The 25,486-nt window shown below is 45.3% G+C and overlaps 1 protein-coding gene across 4 annotated transcripts in view; it reads left to right on the top strand.

Annotated features, from left to right (window-relative positions):
- The window catches only part of LOC138521242 (dehydrogenase/reductase SDR family member 4-like), a 390,652-nt gene that overhangs the window by 127,915 nt on the left and 237,251 nt on the right, over nucleotides 1–25,486 (top strand). Inside the window, exon 1 of one of the 4 annotated variants that reach the window (XM_069633935.1) lies at nucleotides 11,375–11,585. The exons of 1 other annotated variant lie outside the window; for it this stretch is intronic. The gene's annotated coding sequence lies outside the window, so the exon portion shown is untranslated. Of the gene's footprint in view, nucleotides 1–11,374; nucleotides 11,586–25,486 lie in introns of those variants that run through there. 2 more of the 4 variants (XM_069633936.1, XM_069633937.1) reach the window with 2 other exon arrangements.

Here is a 25,486-nt window from a genome sequence, read left to right as displayed (position 1 = left end):
ATACAGGTTTAGACTCTAAAACACACCAGCAACACTTCCCAGTTGGATTGTGAACAAGTTTAGGCAAGACAGTACTTTAGCATAGGCAATACTTAGGTGAAAATCGAGCAGAATGGCAAATCTTAATATTAAAGAGGGGAAGTAAAAGGTGGTTTTAAGAGTTTAGGTGCTTCAACACATTTCTTGGTGAAAAGCAATCTAGAGAAAGCAGTTGTAACAGATTTAGCCAGAGTCAAAAGGCCTGTGCCAGTCAGTGGTGCAAGGCAAAGTGCCCAGGATTAAACGGTTCTAGTAGCTGCAGTCAAGTCTTTGTTTAACGATTTGAAAAGGTGGTTGCAGAAGGTAAAAGTCAATGGGCCTCATCATGACTTTGGCGGTAACCCTTAAATCCGGCGGTCGCACTATTACCACCAGATTTAAGGGTCCGCCAAATCAGGACTTCAGCGGATTTCACCCCAGCTCTTGGCTGGGGGGAAATCCACCGAAAATGTGCGCTATTACCGTCCGCGGGAAATCCGCCAGCGGTAAGAGTGCAAATGTTCCCCATTGAGCCCAATGGGGAATGGGGCATTCCCGAATGGGCTCAATTGGGAATGGGGAATTACATTACCGCCGAACTGATCTATTAGCGCCGGTGAGTTCAGCGGTTATCTATTACCGCCGGCGGTAATACCACCGGCGTTACCACCAAAGTCGTGATCAGGCCCAATGTTAGACGATAGGGGCGGCTAACCCAGAAGGTAAGTAAAGAATTTAAAACACCTTTAGCAGTACCCCACGAAATGGTAGGCCTGGCAGAACAATGTACCTTGAAAGTGGAAGAGGCTCCTGCGGTGGCAGTAGTTCCTGGCAGTTCCTGCAGTTCGGGATATCCAGCAGAGGAAGAGAGGCTCTCGTCGTGAAGGAAGGTTCGAGTCACTGCACTGCCTAGGGATGAAGCCAGTTGCGGTGCTGCCAAAACAAAATAAAAGGTACGCTCCTTTAAATCACGGTTGTGGTGGACGGGTGCCTGGCTATCCGGTCTCCGAGTGCAGGGCACTGGCGATTCGACCAAGGCAGGTCCTGGAGGGCGATTGGCGAACTGGTTGGCCCCACCAGCTCAAGGGAAGAGGACTCTTGCAGGTGAAGATCTTCTCGAGTCGTCGGAGAAAAGTGGTGATGCTCTGCAGCAGGGCTTCACTGGTAGTTCAGTCGTTGCAGAAGTCTTCAGCTTCTCTCCTCTTTGGGTTTCTTAGTTCCAGTGGCGACGTCTTGTCCTCCAGTCCTCAGAGTCCTGCTTTTATGCAGAAAAACCCCATTCATACAGCTTAGCTGTCACTCACACAGCGGGGTGGTTATCCTGGTGGGATAACCCCCCCAGCCTATCAGAGCAGAGTGTGAGTTGGGTTGCCCAGTTAACCCTGTCCAGGGTGCCTATTCCCCCTCCCACACATCCTGTCTACCCCAGACTCAGTGGCACCGAGAGGAGGGCTTCTGTGTAGAAGCCCGCCAAAAGGACGAACAAAGGATCCCTGACCCGGGTTAGGATTTCAGAGAAAGACACGAGAAAGAAATAATATCAAAGATCTGGCAATAAAAACCTACCCGAGCAAAGTTAATAATAAAATAAACCAGCGGTTTGTTAGAGGCTGTCAATAAAAGTGGTAGCCTCGAACAATGGGAAAATCCCATAGGAAAATATTTGCGGTCGAATATTTATGGTAGTAACCACTGCCACCAGCCAGAAACTTTGGAGAGGGACTGTACAGTACCCTCTCGAAAATGAACACTAGGGAAAAATGATTAACCCTTTCCAGTACTTCCATAGTAAGATGGGTTGTACTGGTTTGGTTCATAACTATTGACTAGTAAAGTCAATGGGGACTTTACATGCCCTGGGAGACAGTAGTCAATCCCAGGGTATGGAGTCTATGTTTGGGGGTCACTATGACACTCCTGTGTTACTGCACTGAGGGTGCTGGGTAACACACATGTAAAAAGATGATACCAATGAGGGTGAGAAAACCCCCATAGACCATAAGCACAAAAATAGCCTAAAACACACATCAGCAGTATGTCTAAGAGTGGGAAAAAGAGTCTTACTCTTAGCAGGAGAAAGAAAATAAACCCTTCAAATCCAGCAAAGCCACTGGGGGACTCTATAGGTAAGGGAATTAGCCTTAGAAGAGAATTCTCCCTAACAAGATAGTACTGTGATTTACTTTGCTGTGCCCACTGAGATAGTACTGTGATTTACTTGCCTGTGACACTCACTTAGAATTTGTCTTGTTACATTGATTCAAATCTAGAAGGGCCCCACTGTGATGGTACTCTTATTTACTTGCCTATCCCACACTCTTAGGAATTGTTATTGTTAGATTGATTCACATCTAGAAAACTACATTGATTCACATCTTGAAGTACCCCCTGAGATGGCACTGTGATTTACTTGCCTAAGCTATACAATTATGTGATTTATTTGTACCACACACTTAGAAATGTGTTCCTGTTGCATTGATTCACATCTAGAAAGTGCCCACTGTGACTTAGAAATTGTTCTTGTTGCATTGATTCACATCCAGGAAATGCCCACTGTGACAGTAATTTTATTTTGCCTGTCCTGCATCCTTAGAAACTATTCCTGTTAGCTTGATCCACATCTAAAGTGCCCACTGAGATAGTTCTGTGATTTATTTGCCTGCCCCGCTCACTTAGAGTTTGTTCCTGTTAGCCTGATTCACATCCAGAAGGTGCCCACTGAGTTATCTCTGTGATTTACTTACCTGCACCGGTCACACTTAGAAACTGTTCATGCTGCATTGATGCACATCTAGAAAGTGCACACTGTGATATTCTGTGATTTAGTTGCATCTGCCGCTCACTTAGAATTCGTTCCTGTTACATCAATTCTGTTAGAAATCGTTGCTGTTACATCCATTGTGACCTAAAAATTGTTCTTGTTAAACTGACTCACACCTGAAAAGTTACATTGATTCTCACCTCGAAAGTGCCCAATGAGATGGTACTGTGACTTACTTGCCTGCACTACATACCTGGAATTGCTCTTGCTGGTCAGATTCACCTCTGGAAGGTGCACACGAGATAGTACTGTGATTTGTTTGCCGGTACCACTAACCAAGAAATTCTATTTGTTAGATTGATTCACAAATAGAGGCTGCCCACTGTGATAGTACTGTGATGTGCCTGCCTGTGCCGCTCACTTAGAATTTGGCTTGTTACATTGATTCAAATCTAGAGGGTGCCCGCTGTGATGGTATTTTGATTTGTCTGCCTGTCCCACACTCTTAGGAATTGTTCTTGTTAGATTGACTCACATCTACAAAGCTACCATGCTTCACATCTTGAAAGTACCACATGAGATTGCACTGTGATTTGCTTGCCTACGCTGCATAATTAGAATTGCTCTCACTCGTTAGATTTATAACTAGAAAGTGATGCCTGAGATAGTACTGTAATTTACTTGCCTATGTTTTAGGTGCCGCTACTGCATCTAGACCTCCACCCTACCTCTACCCTCTTTGGCCCTCTCCCACTGCCCTGGTGTCCAGAATCTAGACGCAGGTTGTACATCTATGGCCTCTAAATCTACTGTTACTAGTTCATCAATCTCTAGGTACTGTCCTGACCTCACCCTGGGATGGAGATCCCAGCTCATCAAATACCCCCTCTCTGACCCGTCCTGATCCCTAGCCTCCCCGCAGCAATCCCCCCCCATCGCTCACCCCTCTCGGCGCATGGCCCGCGCTCTAGCACCCAACTTCACAAATCCCCCTTTATCCCACACCTGATCGCAAACCACGACACCTCCCCTGTACATCAATATACCCAGACACCACCCGCCCACTCTCCTACCATCATCCCTCATCTAACTCTGAGATCAGAGGAGCACTCTGGCACACCAAACACCTGCCTCCTCAAGCGCTTATCCACCATCCCGCCCTAACACATTGACTTTCACTCTCCCTCTGACATCTATTGAGAACATCCTGATACCCCCCACCCATACACCATGACCCTTTTTTGAACTCCCAAATCAGGGGAGCCTTCTGGCATTCCAAATATCGCAAATCCACCTCCACTTGCACTCCATCCTTGTGCCCTCTGAGGAACTCCCCCCCACTCTCTTCTGACCTCCCATGATGCCAACTGCCTCCCCCTTAAACCCTGCTCGACCCCAGTCAACAAACCACCCCCTTCATATCCCTTCCCCTCTCTGAAAGTAGAGCGTCTCATCCTTACTAGAACAGAGGCCTCATCTCCTTCACCCTCTGATCCCCCACCCTCTATCACACCCCTACGGCACCAAAACCCACACAATGCAGAAAACGTGACTGGTCCTCTCCCTCGACCCTCTACTCCTTAACACTTCTGCTTCAGCCCAACCTCCCAGCCTCTCCCTCCCCTACCGCCTTACACTTCCCTCTCCCCTCCCCCAGTTTCCAACCCCATTTCTCTTGACTTCTCACCCTGTACACTTAAACCCCCATTGCCCTCCAGACTCATTCCAAAATCTACCTGCCTAAACCTCCACATACCAACTGATACATTCACCACCCTCCCAACCTCCCTTGACCCAACCCCTTGTCACTCACATACATACCTTCGCCCAGCTCCTCTTCCCGCCCCCATTGACGTAACCCTCTCACCTGACACTCAAAGCCCACAGGCACCCAGCCCCTCCCATACTCCACCTCAAACTGTCTGTACCAGCCTGAATGTTCATACCACACCCACCACCCTACCAGGCACCCATGTCCCTCAAGCTCCCACTTGGATGAGCACCACGAAAACCACATCCCCTCACAAAGTCACTTGCATCCTTTTTAATGCTCGCTCTGTAGCAAGAAACAGACACATCATCTTTGACCTCCTATCCGCTGACAAGCCCAACCTCAATTTTATCATCAAAATCTGGTTCTCTGATGGCTTTGTCCCTGTAGCACATGAAGCCTTCCCCCCTCGCTACTCACTCATCGCCCACAATAAACTCTCCAGAGGTGGTGGGGTGGCAGTCCTCTTCAATCCTCATTTCTCTGTCTCACTCGTCGAATCCCAGACATGCATTGCATCCTGTGAATTCCTTCTAGTAAAACTCTTGCTACCATCAACTTTCTCGAACAGCTTCCTACTCATCTACAGACACCCTGGATACGATAGACAGTTCACCAACAACCTCTGTGATTCAATAGCTACCATTACAGCTACTCCTAGGAGACTTCAATACCTGGTTTAATATCCCCAACAACCCCATGACTCATCCGCTGGTTGACAGTCTTGATGCGCTCAACCTCTCCCATCATACCACTGGTCCAACCCACTCAGGTGGGCACACCCTTCATGCAATTTTCAGCTCCCATGACCTGGTTTATATATCCCATCCCACAACACTCATCTGGACCGACCACTATGCCATCCCTTCGTCTATCCACACTCCTGCCCCTTTTTCTTGTGAATATTTACTCCTGGAAAAAATGAAAAGAGTACTTCCTTTTGGTGAAAAGAATGGGATTGTTCAATCATGTTAAATATTCTCTCTTAGCATCTAGAAGAAACAACACTTCAAATAATTTGCAAAAGGTTGACACATTGGCAATTATGCTTATAGCAAAAAGTTTTACAATTTATAGCCTTTATTTTTTAATTATGTTTACATCAAGAGAATTGGTTCTTTATAATGTAGCCAGGCAAGCATACAGAAATATGACTACGGTTACAATGATAAGTGTAATGGCAACAAGTGAATTCCCCATAGTAAGCACACAAATAAAAAGACTGAAAAGAAGTGTGCTTGATGACTTTGGGCACATGAACAAATATATAATAGATTCTGCTCAGGTCACTAATGATTTGTCACTAAGAATATGTAGTATCAGCACATGAGCCGAATAGGGAGAGAGAAGTCTTCAGAGAGCTGTTACGTGTGTTCCCTTATCCTCTACTCCATGAGTACATCCAGGACATTCGTACAGATACCTGCAAATAGAGCAGACTGCTTAATTCACTTAGAGCTCTGAACAACTAGGGGATAATACCAAGAGAAATGGCCTACCCTGTGATGAATGGCAAAAAAGACGTTCCCTTACAAAGATAGCTACATAAAGACAAAAGCTATGATGAATGATCCATGGAGAATAAATAAGGTGATACAATACATATTAGAAGTCTGAATAAAGGAGAAGTTAGAGAAACAGGCCATAAGCTATTACAATGCACAAATGTTGCAGAGAGAGGGGGGGGCTGGGACACCTGGGTGCTGGGAAATATTTACTAATATTTGGACATGCATTTACCTCAGAATGTTGGGCTGAAGAATTATGGGGTGCAAAGCACAAGCACTCCTGACAGTACCAGTAGAGGTAGTGCACTGCAAATGTTGTATGCATCAAAGAGTGTACTGAATATTCCAATTTACTCACATGGGTGGAGGATTGAGCAGGCATCCTACCCAGAATACCCATAAAAAATGCCACATTATATTTTAAGAATGCTGCCCTTTTGAAGGTGGGAAAAAACAAGGGGTGCAAATGTATTTTGGAGTTGGCAGGTATGAAAATAGGCACCGCTGTTTCAATGGACCACTATTGGGCCTGAGGTTCAAAAGTTTATATGCAGATCCCTCTGAATTGGGGAGGGCTGTTCTCCCTGGTGGTAATAAGTAAACCAACCTTAGAAGTACCTCAAAGTGAAGTACAAATTGGCGATTTCCCCCGAATGAATGCACACCTAAGGAAAAAAAGGTTCCTTACCCTTAAACACAGTAAAAGGCAAAACTAAGTTTCAGCTAAGCAAACTTTGGGGGGACTTTTTTTGACCTCACTCTTCAACCTCCACGACTAATAATAAGATACCAGCTTTTCTGTGTCGCAATGATGTGTGTAGAAAACGAAGACACAGAGTTCCCCTACTTCGTTTGTCAAAGGTGAGAGAAAATGGGATTCTGCACACATCTATTACTGCGCCACACATAGATTTTGCTTTTTCCCCATATTTTATTAGTGGCCCATATTGATAACACGTGTTTCTGCACCCTTAACGTGCCTTTTTCAAATCTGGGCAATAAGGTACAAGTTGCTATCTTTTGGTGTTCAAAAAAGTCTCTATTAACGTATCCAAATGAGTGAAAAGAGTCCCATCAGATTGGTAACATAGCCGGTGCTACAAATTCATATCTACTGCATCACGCGTCGTGTCCCTTCAATGGAGGATTTTGATGACATACCAGATGAGCATACATTTTTCAATAGGGCAACTGCGTTTTTTACGTCTGTCTTTGCTCCCGGTTTGCAGGCCAATACGAACGCCAAATGGTTGCAAATAACCAGATGAGAGTTGTTGAAAACAATAAATACAACCGTGAAAGGCTTTAATGCTACAAAAGAGGAGCTGAGGAACATAAGACATATGACCCTCCAGAATAGGTATGTCCTCAATTTAATAATGCCCATGGAGGGTGGCATGTGTGCGAAAATGGGGCCTTCTTGCTCTACATACATATCCTCCCACAATGAGAAGAATGGAACCCTCACAGAAGCCATAGCCGCCTTAACAGAACTACACACAAAAATGATAGAGGAGGTGGATGAGATTGAAAATGGTGACTGCTTCAGCTACCTGTTCACTTGGATACCCACTCGGCTGGCTAATGCATTCAAAATACTAATAGCCATAGTAGTACTGATACTATTGGCTATCTGCAGTTTAAGAATAGCAATAAACGGTTGCAAAAAGGCCACAAAAGGGGCAGTTGCAATGAAAAAAGTAATAAATGTGGATGCTCACATGCATCAGTATACCCAGACAGATGCTCTGCCTTCTACCCAGGCATTGGAAAGTACTATTACCCCTCCAGAATCAATGTTTACTTATCCTCAGGATCCTCCCAATTACAGTGAGCATTGGGCATATAGAAATTCCAATGGGGAATGCTGCTATATGACCTGGAGTGTGGACAAAAGACATTCAGGCACCCTGATGGGGGTGACTAAAGTATGGATACCCAAAATACCTCATGTGGAGCAGGGCAGGAATAGTAGTGTGGTCGAGGACTCGACCAGAGGGGGGATGTTAAGAGGCGGATGGACACATCATACATAGCTACTGCCCCTCCCCTGACCCAATATCGCACACGTGAGAAGCGTTACTCCCTAAAACAACCATACCGCCCATATCCCAGTCAGGCACAGCAGGCGACAAACACAATGTGAACTAAAGATGGCACAAGCAAAACCAACCAAACGTTGTAGCATTACATTACATGTGCATGCATTACATACAAAGCAAATATGCACTCACCATCAAGAAATTGCACACTGGTTCAAATATGAATTCAAACATAAAGAATATTAAGATAGCATCCACAAATAGATGAAGAATACTAACATAAGCAATGTATAAGCTGAAAGCAACATGAACTACATGCAACTATAGCTCACTAACATAGAAATGTGAGAGTAATAGGCAGCCATCTTTTCCAAAATGGAAACAGTAGCATGCTTCTATGTAAATGAAAAGCCTTGAGGCTTCATGAGAACTCAAGATGCTTAAATTACAGAAATACAAATCGGTGCAGAGCTCAGACGGTTGCTAGCAATCCAAGCCAAGGTTACTGGGAAGTTAGGGAAGGTCCGAACGTTGCAGTGAAAGCATGAGATAACGATTCCCAAAGCATAAGCCATATATTCTTAGATTCATTAAATGTACAACCAGCCTTTGTAAGCCAGGTGCAGGACAATAAGACTCTCTGAAGACTATCTCAAGTGTCCCCAGTGGCAAAAAGAACCACAACAATTAGCTACAATCCCAAAAAAATGCAGGGTGTAATAATTCCAAACACTGTTTTACCACATGTGACCCATAAATGAAGAACACTGTCTATTAGTTACAGATAGGACACCTGCCTCATTCCTTACACACATCCCCAGACACGAGACGCCATACAAGATTAACTACAAAGAGACCTCCCTCGATTGTGGCCAAGGAATACGGGATGGTATCTTCTTTCATTGAGAGGACAGCAGTCTGTGGACCTCTCTCCCCCTACTCTTGTCTGGCCCATGTCTTGACAACATGTCAGTTGTCCAAGGTTGGCCAGTATGAAGCCAACCAATCAAAACTCCCAATGCCAGCCCGTCCAGTATGCATTAGGTGAACCAATAGACTATTGTAGAGATTATGGGCCTCATTACGAGTCCGGCGGTGACCCGGTAATTCCGCAGGCGGAATTCGGTAAATTCCCATTCCGAAAGTGGAAACACCGGCACCATGCTGTCAGACCTGGTGGGAGTGACACCTCCCGCCTGCAGAACTCGAGATCAGCCGGTCTGGAAACAACAGTGGCGGCGGGTTTACCGCCACCGTTATTTCCAGACCGGCTGACTCGTAATGAGGCCCTATGTCTTTTTACTGTTATGAATTTAGAGGTGGACTCAGGAGGAGCCATCAGATTGTTGTTACCCAATCAGAAATGTAACCCTTATATAATGCTTATGTACTCAATCCCCGTAACCAATCCCCTCACCTCGTAGTTCATGGAACACATTACTTCCGTGAGCAAGGAGTTCATTGCAGGTTATGACACGTCCTACCTATTACTGCTGCAACAGTTGTTAATTGTGAGGCCTCATGCTGTTTATGGGAGAAGTTTGTTGATTGAACGAGGCAGCAGTAACCTCTGATCCTTAATCTGGTGGCATGCATAGAAATGTTCACCTGTTTTGGGGTGTAAAGTGTAAAACTGCTGCTTTTCATTTTTCTTGGGATGATGGATCCACTTTCCTCTCTCTACAGTATTACTCGGCTCTGATTTAGCTACATGGCTCGTGGTAATTCTATGCTTTGTGGCAGTGTGACCTGGTAATGTGTCTTTCTGCACTGTGTACCTTGGTACATTGTAATTTGATAGTTCATCAGTGGAGCTGGAACCGTTCGGCCGTTTGTCGTGCAGGTCTTTGGTGCTGTACATTTGTGTAACAAGTTCTTGCTACTTGGAAGAAGTATAAAAAGGCAGCGCTTTCTACGTCTTCACTTACTAAGTACTATGACAAGAAAAGGGGGGACGGGAGATAATGGCAAGATTGCGTATGATAATCCTCATTACTGCTGGCACATCTGTCTGGCTCCTGTCCTTAAATCCCACCTGGCTCTCCCCCTGGGTTCTTCTGCCCTCTTGTCAATAAAAACACAGAAAGAGAACAAGGAAGGGCAGGTTGCATACCCCTTTACTTCGGAGGGAAAACTTCTTTGATCTTTTAGACAACTTGGTTGATTTCTGTCTGTCTTGGAGGTATGGAGCCTTCACTTAATTAGAATTGTGAGGAGAGGGGTAGACCAGGAGTGATGAGAATGATCATATATAATCTCGTCATCAACACCAACATCATCAAAACAGTTTGTTTGGGGTTAAAGACCCTGAAAACCTCAAAAATATAAAGTTCTTGCCAATAATCTTTAATGGATTATGATGTTTTCTATCAGATATCTATAAAGTGGCTTCAGGCCCTGTGGAATTTTGCTCCACAATATAGAAAACTACATAAATAAATATAGCACAACGAGGAGATAGTAAATGAGGCTTGGTAGGCGGGATGGGGAGGGGTCACTTTCACTGCTTTTATGGGTCCAGGCCTTCCTTGTTGTGCACCTGCTGTCACCTGGACAGGACAGGACCTAGACTGGTTGCCCAGGACTCCAAAATCATATTGCTCAGGACATCTGTCAGGGTGTGATAGGCCTCTATCACTCTAACCATTTACATCACATTGCAAGCCACAAAATGAAAAACCATGATCCTCTCATTAGGTTTCTCACACCACACACGCATCTCAAAGCCATGGCCTTATTCGGCCAGTGACTGAATCACCTTTCCAGGCCTTACGGTAAACTACTTCTCACCAGCAGGTCAACACTTTCAGTATATAGGTCCTAAACAGGCTGGCGTCCTGCCAGCATGCATTGACCGCTGCCAGTCCTAAAACATTTATCATATGCAATCCTGTGTGATACCTGCCTTTACATAAGACTGGTGTCTGCGTATAGTGAGGCAGTCTTCCGTACCATTGGCATCATCCCTCAGGTGTTAAGTCTCATTTCCCTTTCTATTTGTCGGGGTAACGCGGGAATCTTTTAGATGGAAGCTCGAGCAGCCACCAGGCTCGGGCTCCACTGCCTCTCTTCGGGAGGAAATCAGACGCCATATCCAAGTAAGAGCCACCTGGAGAAAAAAAAAACATGCCTCGAATCGCAGCTGAAACTGTTTTTCATGCATCATTTTGCAACTAACGCTCTTCTCCTTAACTAACCCACCGCGCCTTCTCGTTTTCAGACCCGCCTGAGCGCCTGGGGACAAAACTCCGCTGGTGAGGTGCGCGGTACAAATACTTTTGACATTGACAGACGAGGGCGAGGGCGTGCTATGTCGAAATGCCCCAGTTGGCAGCCACTCGGGTTATTTTTTCTTCCGAAAGGGGTGAAATAGTGGCAGCCGAAGGGGAGCGATATGAGGCTGCAGACCTGAGCATAAGCTGCTCCTCGAGTCTTTTGAGTCCCGGCCGCCAGTGAGACAAGACACAGGGGGCTTCCTCAACTAGGTAAGACGATTTACATACCTTTGAGACCAAATGTAATACGTTCATGAATGTTACTGCTTTTGTAACAGTGATCATGTGTAAATGGGTAAAAGGAAACGCATAACCGTGGTTAGGTTGTGTCCATGTTTCCAGGCACTGTAGAGGTAAGTATCGAATAGTTACATTTGATTTCGTTTCATTGTTTTGTAACCAGTATAAGCCGCACAACGTTTAAAAAACAGCAAAACAGGACAGGTTCTCAAATGCAATCGGTACAGTGCATTATCCCAACGTTTTGGGAGTGCTTTAGCGGATTTCAACTCCCCTCCCCAAACTCTAAACCCCAGATGCTTTTTACAGCTCTTATATAAAGTCGTCGGTTGTGGTTATATTTTGCTGCATGTCAGTTTTTTTGTTTTGTTACCACTACACCATTTACAAGATGTTGATGTTCTATTTATTTTTTTACACGAAACCAGAACACCCCGATAAGTCACAGTGGCTCATTGCATTTTAACAGGTTTTACTTAACCCTCTTCTGCACCTCAACTTTACTAACGTCGATTGCCCCCTCCTAGCTCTAGTTTCTTTTTTCCCCCTTTATTGTTTTAGTTTATATAAACCTTTACAAAACTATTCAGAATTACATTATCAACTACATTCAATATGATACAACAAAGAAAAAAAATACAAAAGTAAATAATTCCTAAATAGCTCTAGTTTCATCTTTGCTTGCCCCTTCCCCTCTTCACACCTTCTCCTTGTCACTGTACCCCTCACTAACCCTCCTCGCACACACACCTCATTCCTCTTACCTACTCCCCCCAACCTTTATCGCCTTACCCTCCCTGGGGCTGTGCCTACTCGCTTGCTAATTCCAACCCCACTTACCATACCCTCTGCTTTCTCCAATACTCTGACGCCCCACATCACTGCACCTCCTGCCACATTGTACACCCCTTTACTAATCCCACGCTCCCATCTATTTGGTTGTCTTCCAGGCACCCTTTGCCTTTCCACCCACCCAGCAGCATCCAAGCCTTTTCAGTACCCTATCCTTCATCACCTATCCCTTCTGTCCACTCCCTTATCCAGGGCGGTGCAAGGAATTATGCTGGCCGATGTAACATGTTATTTTATTGCCCCAACCACTTGCAGTGGGAATAGATCTGTTTCTTTATGGACATTATCTCATTCTCTGGTGCTCCTTTGCTGGTGGCCCTCTAGACCACTACCTACCATTGTCTTGTACCACTCACAGCCCTCCACACATCCCCGCCCCTCTTCCCCCACTTACTTACTAAATTCTCCTCCAACACCTTCTTAACCCCAACCCGCTACCAGCAGTCTCAATTCCCTACATCTCGCAGGTCCCGCAGCACATCTTCACGCTTACCACTCCTTGCTCAATTCACCCATTCCAACACGCCACACCTCCATTTAGCCCATCCCTCCCATCCGCCATTTTCCTCATTTTCCCTCTCCCCTGAGCACACGCCCAACCTGCAAAAGGGTATCCTGCAGCAAACTCCACACCCATCAAATCCCCCAGCCCCATCTTCACACCCCATACCCATCCTGTGAGAAGAATTCGAAATCTGTCTCTTCTACCCCTTGACTCACACTTTTCAAAAGGAAGTCAAAATCTAACCTCTATCTACTTCCGGCTGAGAGTAGTAGAGAACCCAGCAAAATCCACATTCTCCTTTTTACCCGTTATGTTTCTACGTTTTTTTTAATGCCCCTTTTCAAGGTCTCTTGGCACTTGGAAAGAGCTCACTGATAGGTGTATTCAATATTAAATAATAAGAATTATTTATTAATTAATCACTAACGAGATTCAAGTGCATTTTTTTGCTATTGTAGAATGAATATTAAGTGATGTTTGAGGGAGGCATGAAATAATTAGTGCAGCACCACATGCAAGGAACCACCAAACTAGCATGAAATGCGCTCTATAATAAATTCTCAGACCAGGTAAGCTAAGAGACAGCACAACATTGCTATATTTAGTGGATTGAGACATGCAACAATTTCCACAAAGAAATTTCAAAATATTAAAAGTTAACCTTCTATTTTTTAAAGAAAACAATAAATGGACTATTCTGGGAGTGGCTCCTAATCAATTGAAGGGTTGAATAGAAGCAATCCCTGCGCATGATAAGATAATATCCACACACGAATAAGCGTGATCTGCTTGGTTTGCATGGGCACCAAGAGAAAAAACCTGGACAAACCTGGGTTAGTACCATGGTTATATGAACATGACAAGAGGCAACATGATGCTTTACACATAAAAAATGCAATAAAAACAGTTGCACTTTCACGATGAATGTGTGTAGAGAGGAAAATAACAAACAGAGAGTGTACCCTCACTCTGGATATGTAGGAAGTCCTTGCCCAAACTCTGCTGCCAGTCAGCGAGTAACCATTGGGTGTCCTCTGCTCAGCTGTGCTGCTTCCAAATTGTCTCTGTTATCTGGGTATTGAGAATTGTTGGCCCTGTCGATATCTTTGCCATGTGAGGCCACAGCTTTGTAGGGCTTGATGTCACCGATATAATTCCAAACTGTCTTCCCTACTAGCTTAATGGCTTGTTCAGTCACTCAACAGTATGGGGACTCGTTGTTAAGTAGAATTCTCCAAAATGGTTAATTTCCCTTACTTACTGAGTCCCTCAGCAGCTTTGCTGGATTTCTAGGATTTTTATTTTTTTCACCTGGTAAGAGTGTGAGCCTTTTTTCCCACTCTTACATGTGTTTTTCTTTGTGTGTTTAACATGTTCTTGTGTTCATAGACTGTGGAGCTTCACCTACTCCATAGGCATCATCTTTGTACTGTGTGTTACACAGCACCTTCAGTGCAGTGACACAGGGTTGTCTTTTTAGACTTCCCCACTCCGACTCAATTTACTGGGACTGACTACTGTCTCCCAGAACATGTAAAGTTGCCATTGACTTTATTAGTCTTTTTAAACTCACAGATCCAGTACAAACTATCTTACATAGAGTTCTGGAAAGTGTTAATATTTATCCCTTTTTGTCTGTTTCCCATGGAACATTGTTTCATTCCCTTTTCATTAAGATTTGGCTGGTAGCAGTGGTAACTACCCTATTTTTCTTACCGCGGTTATTTTAAATAGCCTTGGTATTATCTTGGTAGCCTCGAGCTTAAACCCGTTGGACCATAGTTACTTTTATACGGTTCCGGCTGGGTTTACGCCATTTATTTTTGTAAAAGTCTTTCTCATGTTTTACTCTGCATGCCAAACCAGGTTTGATTCCTTTGTTCGCCAACCTTTGGCGGGCTTCTGCACAGAAGCCCTCCTTAGGCGGGACAGCAACCCTGCTGTGTGATTGACAGCCAGGCTGTGTCAATGGGGGAAAACTGCATAAAAAGCAGGTCTCTGGGACTGAGAAGGCAGAGTTGCCACTGGATCGAGAGAACTGAAGAGAAGCTGACAGAAGAGGACCTCTACCACAACTGAACTTCCCGGTGAAGCTTTGCTGCGGGTCCGAATCTTCAAACTTCAACGACAGGGAAGATCTGTAAGGAATCTTCTCCACTTGAGCTGGTGGGATCAACCAGTTCGCCAAGCTGCAAGCCAGGCCTCCCTCCTCTGGTCGAATTTGCTGTGCACAGTTACAGTGAACCGGATAGCCAGGAGGATCGGACCCTGCTTGGGTTTTAAAGAGCGCACCTTTTTTTTGTCGCTTTGCTCCGCTGCTGGTTTCTTCCCTGGGCAGTGCAGGACCCTCCAGTCTTCCTCCTTCTTGTCAGTCCGACAGTCACTTCAGGAACCATGAGCCTGCAGGACCTGCCAGGAACGTCTGCCTCAGCTACAGCATTCCTCTGCTCTAAAGGTACTGTGCTAACCCGGTTGTTCGTTTCATCCAGCCGCGGTGAAACTCTGTGAAATCTTTCGCCAATCCGAGGGTTTGTCCTTCTCTATTCTTTAAAGTAACTTTTCGTCCGACCAACTTCGTTCTGAACTCTTGGCAAAGCCTTAACCGCGAACTACCCTGAACTGTGTGATCCTCTGTAAAGACTTTGGTCCATTGACTTTGGTCCTGGCCTCTTGAATTTATTTCCTCACTGTAGTTCCTTTTCCTAGATTGCCCTGCTTACTTACTTGTTGGTGCTGCTCAGCTCTTGTCTAACTTTGTCTTTCCCTCCCTTTTAAATTGCTGGAGTGCCATTTTGCTCACACTTCATTTTGAGCCTACCTTGTCTAGAATCTATTGGTTGTGGTGTAGTGTATTGGAATCGTGATTTTTTTAACTGTTTGATAATAGTGAAATGTTTTAATAACTGATGTGTAAATAAATGTATATTCTTTTACTCAGAAACCTTGAGTCAGTGTTTGTTTGAATCATAGTAATTGCTGTCCTTTGTGTAACTATTGACACTGCTCACTTTACTCTTGAGATAGGTCTGGCTGCTCAGCCATCGCTACCACTTTACTGTGTAGTACAGGCTTGTACCAAAGGTGAATTTGTGCTGTCACTTGTAGTCTTAATTGTGTGTGGTGTTCCCAAAGGGTACTGCATACAATTCTGCCTAACACTGGTGTACAACGGTGAGGGTCAAGTATAGTGATTACACTTAGAGTGCTGCTATTACCTTGGATCAACTAACCACAAGGCTAAACATCACTAAAAAGCAATATTAATCATGTCTGACATGGAAAGCTACAGTCAGGAGACCCTCCTTAGTTACACTGTGGATTATCTGAAAAATCTGTGTAGAGAAAGGAATCTCTCTGTTAAAGGCAAAAAGTCTGAATTGATTGAAAAGTTGTTAGAGAAACTAAGTCTGGAGGGTTGGTCTGAAATACCTAACCCCTCAGCAAATGTGGAAAATGATGAGGATGATAATGTGTCTATTATTGATGAGTTAGATGAGGCAGATGGGTCCTACAATGTAAGCCTTACTGCTCCTCTGCCTACTCAGCAACCTCAACCTTTGTCCACTGGGACCCCTACAGGTCCTACACTCAGTCCTGAATTCATTGCTCTAGAAAAGAAGAGGCTTGAATTGGAATTCAAACATTTAAATGCTCAAACTGAACAAAAGCATCAAGAATTTAAGCTCAGGGAAATGGAGATGAAACATGCCTTAGAAATGAAAAAGTTGTCTATTGAAAATGGTTCTCTCCCAGAGTCCTCTAGGTCTTCCAGTCCTAAGAGATCCTGTATGCCTAAAGAAATTGTGGGTATGTATGAGGTTAAGCTTGATATTTTGGATTGGTTGGCAATGTTTGAATATAACCATGGGATTCAAGACATTATAAGGAATTGGTTGCTTCCTTGGCTCTTCTCTAGGCTACCCACTGTTGCATCTGATGTTGTGATGGAGTTGGTGGGAGGTGGATAGGATGGATTATTAGTGTGTGAAGCTAGCTTTAATTGCTAGATTTGGGAATACCCCTTCCCAGTACCTTAAGAGGTTTAGGACCCTCAAAAAGCATGATGATACCCCTTGGTCTACCTGGGTATGTGAATGTTTGAAACACTTAGATGGTTGGGTTAAGGGTTACAGAGTGAACACTTATGAAGGTATGAGAAATCTTGTTATGTTGGAGTCAATTTATGATGTCTGCTCTCCTGAGCTCAGACAGCCCTTGGCTGATTCTAAGGAGATAGATCCGAAGAAGTTAGCTAAAGCTGCTGACTTGTGGGTTGCCAACAGGGCTACTCACAAGGATTCTGGGGCAACTCCGAAGAAGAATGATGGAAAGCAGCCAAAGAAAGATAACAATGAGAATTCAAATACCTCCAATCCAAAAGAGGGCCACAAACAGCAACAAAAGGGTAAACCACAAGGGAAACCGAATCAGGCTAGTGCACCATCTGGACCCAAACCAGATGGAAGTCAGAACAAACCCCCATTCATCAAAACATTTGGAAAATGTTATGTTTGTAGGTCAACTGACCATGTGTCATGCGCCCCTGGAGACTGTAGGACCGATGGCGAACGAGACGCCAATGATTGTGTCATCACGCTATTCCTCGGCACGTCTGCCGTGGTCTAGTTTATTTCCAACATGGCCACCGCCGGGCTGCATTTAACTTGCAATTCCAGGCAGTCGGCGCTTTTCAACCCCGCGAGTCTTGCCTCACCTTTGGGCCACAACGCTATTCTCCTTTTGGCTCTGCTTAGCCCAGCCCTTGTCCTATCTTTCCCCGTCTCTCTAGACGGCCCTCCTCCTTTCCGTCTCTTTCTCTGCCTGTGTGATTGTTAGTTGCAGCGTGTGTTTTGTCGGCTGCTCTCCAGTCATTTTGCTTCTTCCTGGTTCGGCTTCCCACTCCTCTCCTCTTTGCTCCTGTCCCCGGGTGCCCGCAGCCCGCTCTCTCTCCCTTTCGTGCCTTCGCCTCTTCTTCCCTTTTCTCCGCCCCTTTCAATTTCTCTCCTGGTTACCTGGGCTCCTTGCCTACTCTGCTTTCTGTGTCTCCCGAGCTGTGTTTAAAGTCCTCCTGGACTGTCCTCTTGCTTGCTCCTCCAGCATTCACTGGAATACCTTCTAGACTTATCCCTCTGGTTTGATTTTCACTCATGCAATAGGCTATTGCTTCTTCCTGAACTTTGTGCTTACCTCTTCACAACATCCTGGGGAAACTTCAAGATCCCATCCAGAACATTGAAGGGTTTTTTTATGCCGATCCGGCTTTTTCCCCTACTAGGCTACCAAGGGACCTTGTCCACTGTACTACTTGCTCATTAAGTAGTCACAGTGGCGGCCTCCCGTGGTAGACCATACCTTCACAAGAAGACAGACTTCCGATGGAAGAAGACTCCGACCATCAGCTCTGGCAGTTTAGGGGAGGAGTGTGAAAGGGGATCCCAGATGTAAGGGTAAACCTTCAGGGGTCCACACTGTCTCCTTAGCCTTCTCCCCAGAGGAAGAAGTACCTATGGCAAGTAGAAACTTTCACCTACTGGCTGATGACCCCATGAGAGTCTCAGCTAGTGTTTCTTTAGTGTCCCTGGGCTTGTGGGAACAACAGAATTTAGATGTCTATAATTCCATCCCAGATAATACTAAAGAGTATTATAAAAATAGTGTTCTTGTGACTGACCAGGAGACTCCTGCTATCAGAGACACTGGAGCCAGCATAACTGTGGTGGATGAATAATTTTTCAAGGTGGAAGATGTTGCTAAGGCACCCAAACGCCTCACCAAGTTAGCTGGAGGCCCTATGCAAATGCTTCCCCAGTTACCAGCTCTCATCCAGTGTAATGATATCATTGTCAAAAATACCTGTTAGTGTGCAGAGTGAAGTGCCTGGGAAAGTCCTGTTGGGTAATGACCTGAAAACTCTTGGAGTTGTGTCTAGTACCCCCAGGCCTCCCAGTAAAAGGAAACAGGAGCTCACTACGCCTGCAAGGGAGAGGACCTTGAGAGGCTCTCCAGAGGAGGAGATAGAGGAAGCTATCACTCCCACTCCGCAGGAGTTGCTCACTGATATTTCTGGAAAGAAAGAGGCAAAGGGGAAACCCAAGACCTCCAAGAAAAAGATAGATGACACCCCTGTGCTACCAACAAGGACATCCCGAAGATTGTCCAAAGTCACACATGTGACTCCTCCACCTCCTGAGGCAGAGTGTGAGGTACAACCCTGTGTGGTTGATCCAGTTTCTGAAGAGTCAGACCTACTGGCTGATGACCCCATGAGAGTCTCAGCTAGTGTTTCTTTATTGTCCCTGGGCTTGTGGGAACAACAGAATTTAGATGTCTATAATTCCATCCCAGATAATACTAAAGAGTATTATAAAGATAGTGTTCTTGTGACTGACCAGGAGACTCCTGCTATCAGAGACACTGGAGCCAGCATAACTGTGGTGGATGAATAATTTTTCAAGGTGGAAGATGTTGCTAAGGCACCCAAACGCCTCACCAAGTTAGCTGGAGGCCCTATGCAAATGCTTCCCCAGTTACCAGCTCTCATCCAGTGTAATGATATCATTGTCAAAAATACCTGTTAGTGTGCAGAGTGAAGTGCCTGGGAAAGTCCTGTTGGGTAATGACCTGAAAACTCTTGGAGTTGTGTCTAGTACACCCAGGCCTCCCAGTAAAAGGAAACAGGAGCTCACTACGCCTGCAAGGGAGAGGACCTTGAGAGGCTCTCCAGAGGAGGAGATAGAGGAAGCTATCACTCCCACTCCGCAGGAGTTGCTCACTGATATTTCTGGAAAGAAAGAGGCAAAGGGGAAACCCAAGACCTCCAAGAAAAAGATAGATGGCACCCCTGTGCTACCAACAAGGACATCCCGAATATTGTCCAAAGTCACACCTGTGACTCCTCCACCTCCTGAGGCAGAGTGTGAGGTACAACCCTGTGTGGTTGATCCAGTTTCTGAAGAGTCAGACCTGGAGAAAGACACTGTTTTGGTTGGAGATCTTGACCCTGTTGACCATTCTGAGCTGCAGTCTTTACTGGCAGATGGTGGACCCAACAGGGCAGACTTCAGCAGAGGACAAAGAGAGTGTCCTACTCTCGAAGGTCTTCGACAACAGGCTTCTTCTCAACTTGATGGGCAAGAAGTTGGAAAGCATAGGTTGAGATGGGAAGATGGCCTCTTCTACAGTGAACCAACTGAGTCTATCCTTGGGGACTGCAAAAGAATTGTAGTGCTCCTAGCAAACAGACTCCAGCTCCTACAGTTGGCCCATGAGATACCTTTGGCTGGTCATTTGAGTTTCAAAAAGACCAAGGAAAGGCTCTTCTTATACTTCTACTGGCCTAAAATGGGTTCAGAAGTTGACACATTCTGTAGGAGCTGTCATACTTGCCAAACCTCTGGCAAGAATGGAGCCAAGAATGTGGCACCCTTGGTGCCTCTCCCAGTGGTGGGACTTCCTTTTGAGAGGGTGGGCATCGACATTGTTGGTCCCCTTCACCCTTCCACATCTTCAGGTTTATCCTGGTTGTAGTAGCCCATGCTACTAGGTATACTGAAGCAATACCTATGAGGACTGTTAAGGCTCAGGCTGTGGCTAAGGCTCTACTTGGTATTTTTACCAGAGTAGGGTTTCCTAAGGAAGTGAAATCCGACAGGGGATCCAATTGTATGTCCCAGTACATGCAAGCCATGTGGAAAAACTGTGGTGTCACTTACAAGTTCTCTACAGCCTACCATCCACAGACAAATGGACTGGTAGAGAGAGTTGATCGTACTATGAAGAGCATGATAGGTGCTTCAGAGGAACCCCTTAAAAGAAAGTGGGACCTTCTACTGCCATGCCTTATCTTTGCTTATAGAGAAGTCCCTCAGGAGGTAGTTGGTTACAGTCACTTTGAGCTTCTCTATGGCCATCCAGTCAGAGGTCCCTTGGCCCTGATTAAGGAGGGGTTGGAGAGTGCTCCTTCCCCCAAGCCAGTCAGAGTGGCTGACTATGTGATAGGTCTCCGGAGGAGAATGTCACACATGATGGCAGAAGCTAGTGATAACTTAAAAGCAGTCAGGCTCTGGTCAAACATTGGCATGACCAGAAGGCCAGCATGGTTGAGTTTTCTCAAGACTAGCTTGTATTAGTTATGGTACCAATAAGGCAGAGGGCCTTGCAGGACAAATGGATAGGACCCTTCAAGGTTGTGGGCAAACCTGGAGAGGTGAACTATTTGGTGGACTTAGGCAGACCTAAGGAGGCTCCCAGTGTCTTTCACTACAAACTTTTTAAGGCATATGTCTATAGACCAGAAGTGGGAGCTTTGCTTCTAGCTGCAGCTCAAGAGGGGGAGGAGAGTGATCCTCTACCTGACCTCCTCAGAGGCCAACCTTTAGATGGGAACATATGAGTCAATCTCTCTTTTCAACTGACATGTGAACAACGGGAGGATTGTAAAGTTCTGTTAAATCAGTATGCCTCCCTGTTTTCACTTTCACCAGGCTTGACCCCTTGGGGCCAGCATGATATTCTCACTGGTGACTGTTTACCTGTGAAAAGCAGACATTACAGAATGTCAGAACAGGTGAGATCCCACATCAAAGGAGAGGTCAACAAGATGCTTGATCTCGGGGTTATAGAGCCCTCTACAAGTCCATTGTCTAGTCCAGTTGTTCTATTACCAAAGGCAGGATCCAAGGAGTTGAGATTCTATGTGGACTATAGAGCCCTAAATGCAGTCACCAAGACTGATGCCCATCCTTTGCCAAGGACAGATGAACTGGTGGATAGACTTGGTGCAGCCAAGTACCTCAGTACATTTGATCTAACGTCAGGCTATTGGCAAATAGCCCTTACAGACCATTCCAAGGAGAAAACTGCATTCTCAACCCCGGCAGGCCTCTACCAATTTAAGGGTATGCCTTTTGGATTAAAGAATGCACCTCCTACATTCCAAAGGATGGTCAATCAAGTTCTGAATGGGATGGAGGACTTCTGCATGGCATACTTGGATGACATTACAGTGTTCAGCCATACTTGGAAAGAACATGTTGATCACTTAGGATATGTTTTGCAGCCTCTTGAGAAGGCCCATCTGACCAGAAATGCAAGCAAATGTCAAATTGGTCAGAGCAAAGTGGTCTACCTTGGTCATGCGGTAGGAGGAGGTGAAATAAGGCCATTGCCTAGCAAAGTACAAGCGGTACAAAACTGGGCCACCCCTACTACTCATATCCAAGTGAGAACCTTCCTAGGTTTCACTGATTACTACAGGAACGTCATAGAGAACTATGGGACCATAGCTTCTCCCTTGAATGTGATCTCCTCTCCAAAATTCCCTAAAAAGGTTAGATGGAATGAGGAGTGCACTCAAGCCTTTGAAAACCTGAAGAAAGCCCTTTTTCAAGCTCCAGTCCTAAGAGCTCCTGATTATCACCAACCCTTCATTGTGCAGACAGATGCATCCAATTCAGGTATAGGTGCAGTCCTTAGTCAACTGGATGAGAAAGGTAGGGAGCACCCCATTTGCTTCATCAGTAGGAAACTGAAGGAACCGGAAACAAGGTGGGCCACCATGGAGCGTGAATGTTTGCCATTGTGTGGTCTTTGAAGAAGTTTAGACCATACTTGTATGGATCTACTTTTGTGATTAAAACTGACCACCAACCCTTGAGATGGTTAATGCAAAAGAAAGGGGAGAACCCAAAACTTCTAAGATGGCCAATCTGCCTGCAAGGGTTTGATTTCACCATTGAGCACAGAGCAGGATGTCACCACCAAAATGGCTAATTTCCCTTACTTACTGAGTCCCTCAGCAGCTTTACTGGATTTCTAAGATTTATTTTTTTTCACCTGGTAAGAGTGTGATCCTTTTTCACACTCTTACATGTGTTTTTCTTTGTGTGTTTAACATTTCCTGTGTTTATAGACTGTGGAGCTTCACCTACTTCATAGGCATCATCTTTATACAGTGTGTTACACAGCACCTTCAGTGCAGTGACACAGGGTTGTCTTTTTAGACTTCCCCACTCCGACTCCATTTTCTGGGACTGACTGCTGTCTCCCAGAACATGTACAGTTGCTATTTACTTTATTAGTCTTTTTAAACTCATAGACCTAGTACAAACTATTTTACATAGAGTTCTGGAAAGGGTTAATATTTATCCCCTTTTGTCTGTTTCTCATGGAACATTGTTTCATTCCATTTTCATTAAGATTTGGCTGGTGGCATTGGTAACTAACCTATTTTTCCTACCGTAGTTATTTTAAATAGCCTTGGTATTGTTTTAGGCTATCTTGGTAACCTCGAACTTAAACCCGCTTGACCATATTTACTTTTATACGGTTCCGGTGGGGGTTTATTCGCCATTTCTTTTTGTAAAAGTCTTTCTCGTGTTTTACTCTGCGTGCCAAACCAGGTTTGATTCCTTTGTTCGCCGATCTTTGGCGGGCTCCTGCACAGAAGCCCTCCTTAGGCGCCTGAATGTCTGAGGGGGACAGGATGTGAGGGAGGGGTTTGAGACTCCCTGCACAGGGTCTCCTTGGAGACCCATGTCGCACTCGGTTATGATTGGCTGTGGTGTCTGTCCCGGCAGGACAGACACCCTGCTGTGTGATTGACAGCCAGGTTGTGTGAATGGGGGAAAACTGCATAAAAAGCAGGTCTCTGGGACTGAGAAGGCAGAGTCGCCACTGGATGGAGAAAACTGAAGAGAAGCTGACAGAAGAGGACCTTTACCACGACTGAACCTCCCGGTGAAGCCCTGCTGCGGGTCCGAATCTTCAAACTTCAACGACAGGGAAGATCTGCAAGGAATCTTCTCCCCTTGAGCTGGTGGGATCAACCAGTTCGCCAAGCTGCAAGCCAGGTCTCCCTCCTCTGGTCAGATTTGCTGTGCACAGCTACAGTGAACCGGATAGCCAGGAGGTTCGGACCCTGCTTGGGTTTTAAGGAGTGCACCTTTTATTCGTCGCTTTGCTCCGCTGCTGGTTTCTTCCCTGGGCAGTGCAGGACCCTCCAGTCTTCCTCCTTCTTTTCAGTCCGACAGTCGCTTCAGGAACCGTAAGCCTGCAGGACCTGCCAGGAACGTCTGCCTCAGCTACAGCATTATTCTGCTCTAAAGGTACTGTGCTAACCTGGTTGTTTGTTTCGTCAAGTTGCGGTGAAAGTGTGTGAAATCTTTCGCCAATCCGAGGACTTGTCCTTCTCTATTCTTTAAAGTAACTTTTCGTCCGACCAACTTCATTCTGAACTCTTGGCAAACACTTAACTGCAAACTACCCTGAACTGTGTGATCCTCTGCAAAGACTTTCGTCCACTGACTTTGGCCCTGGCCTCTTGAATTGATTTCCTCACTGTAGTTCCCTTTTCTAGATTGCCCTGCTTACTTACTTGTTGGTGCTGCTCAACTTTGTCTTTCCCTCCCTTTTAAATTGCTGGAGTGCCATTTTGCTCACACTTCATTTTGAGCCTAATTTGTCCAGAATCTATTGGGTGTGGTGTAGTGTATTAGAACCGTGATTTTTCAACTGTTTGATAATAGTTAAATGTTTAATTACTGGTGTATAAATAAATGTATATTCTTTTTCTCAGAAACCTTGAGTCAGTATTTGTTTGAATTATAGTAATTGCTGTCCTTTGTGTAACTATTGATACTGCTCACTTTACTCTAGAGATAAGTCTGGCTGCTCAGCCATCGCTACCACTTTACTGTGTAGTACAGGCTTGTACCAAAGGTGACATTGTACTGTCACTTGTAGTCTTAATTGTGTGTGGTGTTCCCAAAGGGTACTGCATATAATTCTGCCTAACACCCGTGAACCTTGGTACATCTCAATACCAGTTAAAGTTCCTCAGGAGAACCCGGTCTCCTGGTTATACATGTGGCTGGGCTTGTGATGTTGTTGCTTTCCCCGCCGCCTTCAGGCCACTCCTGGTGTCGTCATATCTGACGAGAGATAAAAGAGGCACTAGCAATCAAGGAAGTCACATATTCATACTTTTCCTGACCCAATACATTAGCAGCGTTCTGTGCATCCTTCACAGCCCTAGTGGGAGGAGCCAGGGGAAGTTGTATGCGCCGTCCTGTCATCACCTTGTGTGGGGTTAAAGGGTAGTCAGACCCGGGCTTGTTGCGCAATGCGAATAGGGCTAGAGGCAAGCAGTGTATCCAATTCTTATTGAGGCTATTTTTGGTTTTCGCTATGGCTTTCTTAGGCAAACCATTGAGGCATTCACACAACCTGTTCGCTTGTGGGTGATAAGCACAGGAGAATTTATGTGTGATGCCTAGTAATGTTGTAATATGCTGAAACATCTCATTGGCGAAATGAGGGCCATTGTCAGACTGCAGGACCTCACGTATGCCCCATTGTGGGAATACTTCCCAGACCAGGAATTTTGCCGCTCTAAGGGCATCAGGATGAGAACAAGGACCCAACTCGATCCAATGGGAGAATGGACATACAACCACTATCATGTAGAGGTACCCTTGGCAGACTTGGATCATGTCGACATAGTCAACGTAGTGAT

Source organism: Ambystoma mexicanum, chromosome 13, assembly GCF_040938575.1.
Source record: "Ambystoma mexicanum isolate Mex_15411 chromosome 13, UKY_AmexF1_1, whole genome shotgun sequence".
Lineage (NCBI taxonomy): Eukaryota > Metazoa > Chordata > Amphibia > Caudata > Ambystomatidae > Ambystoma > Ambystoma mexicanum.
This window is presented reverse-complemented; position numbering and strand designations above follow the sequence as displayed.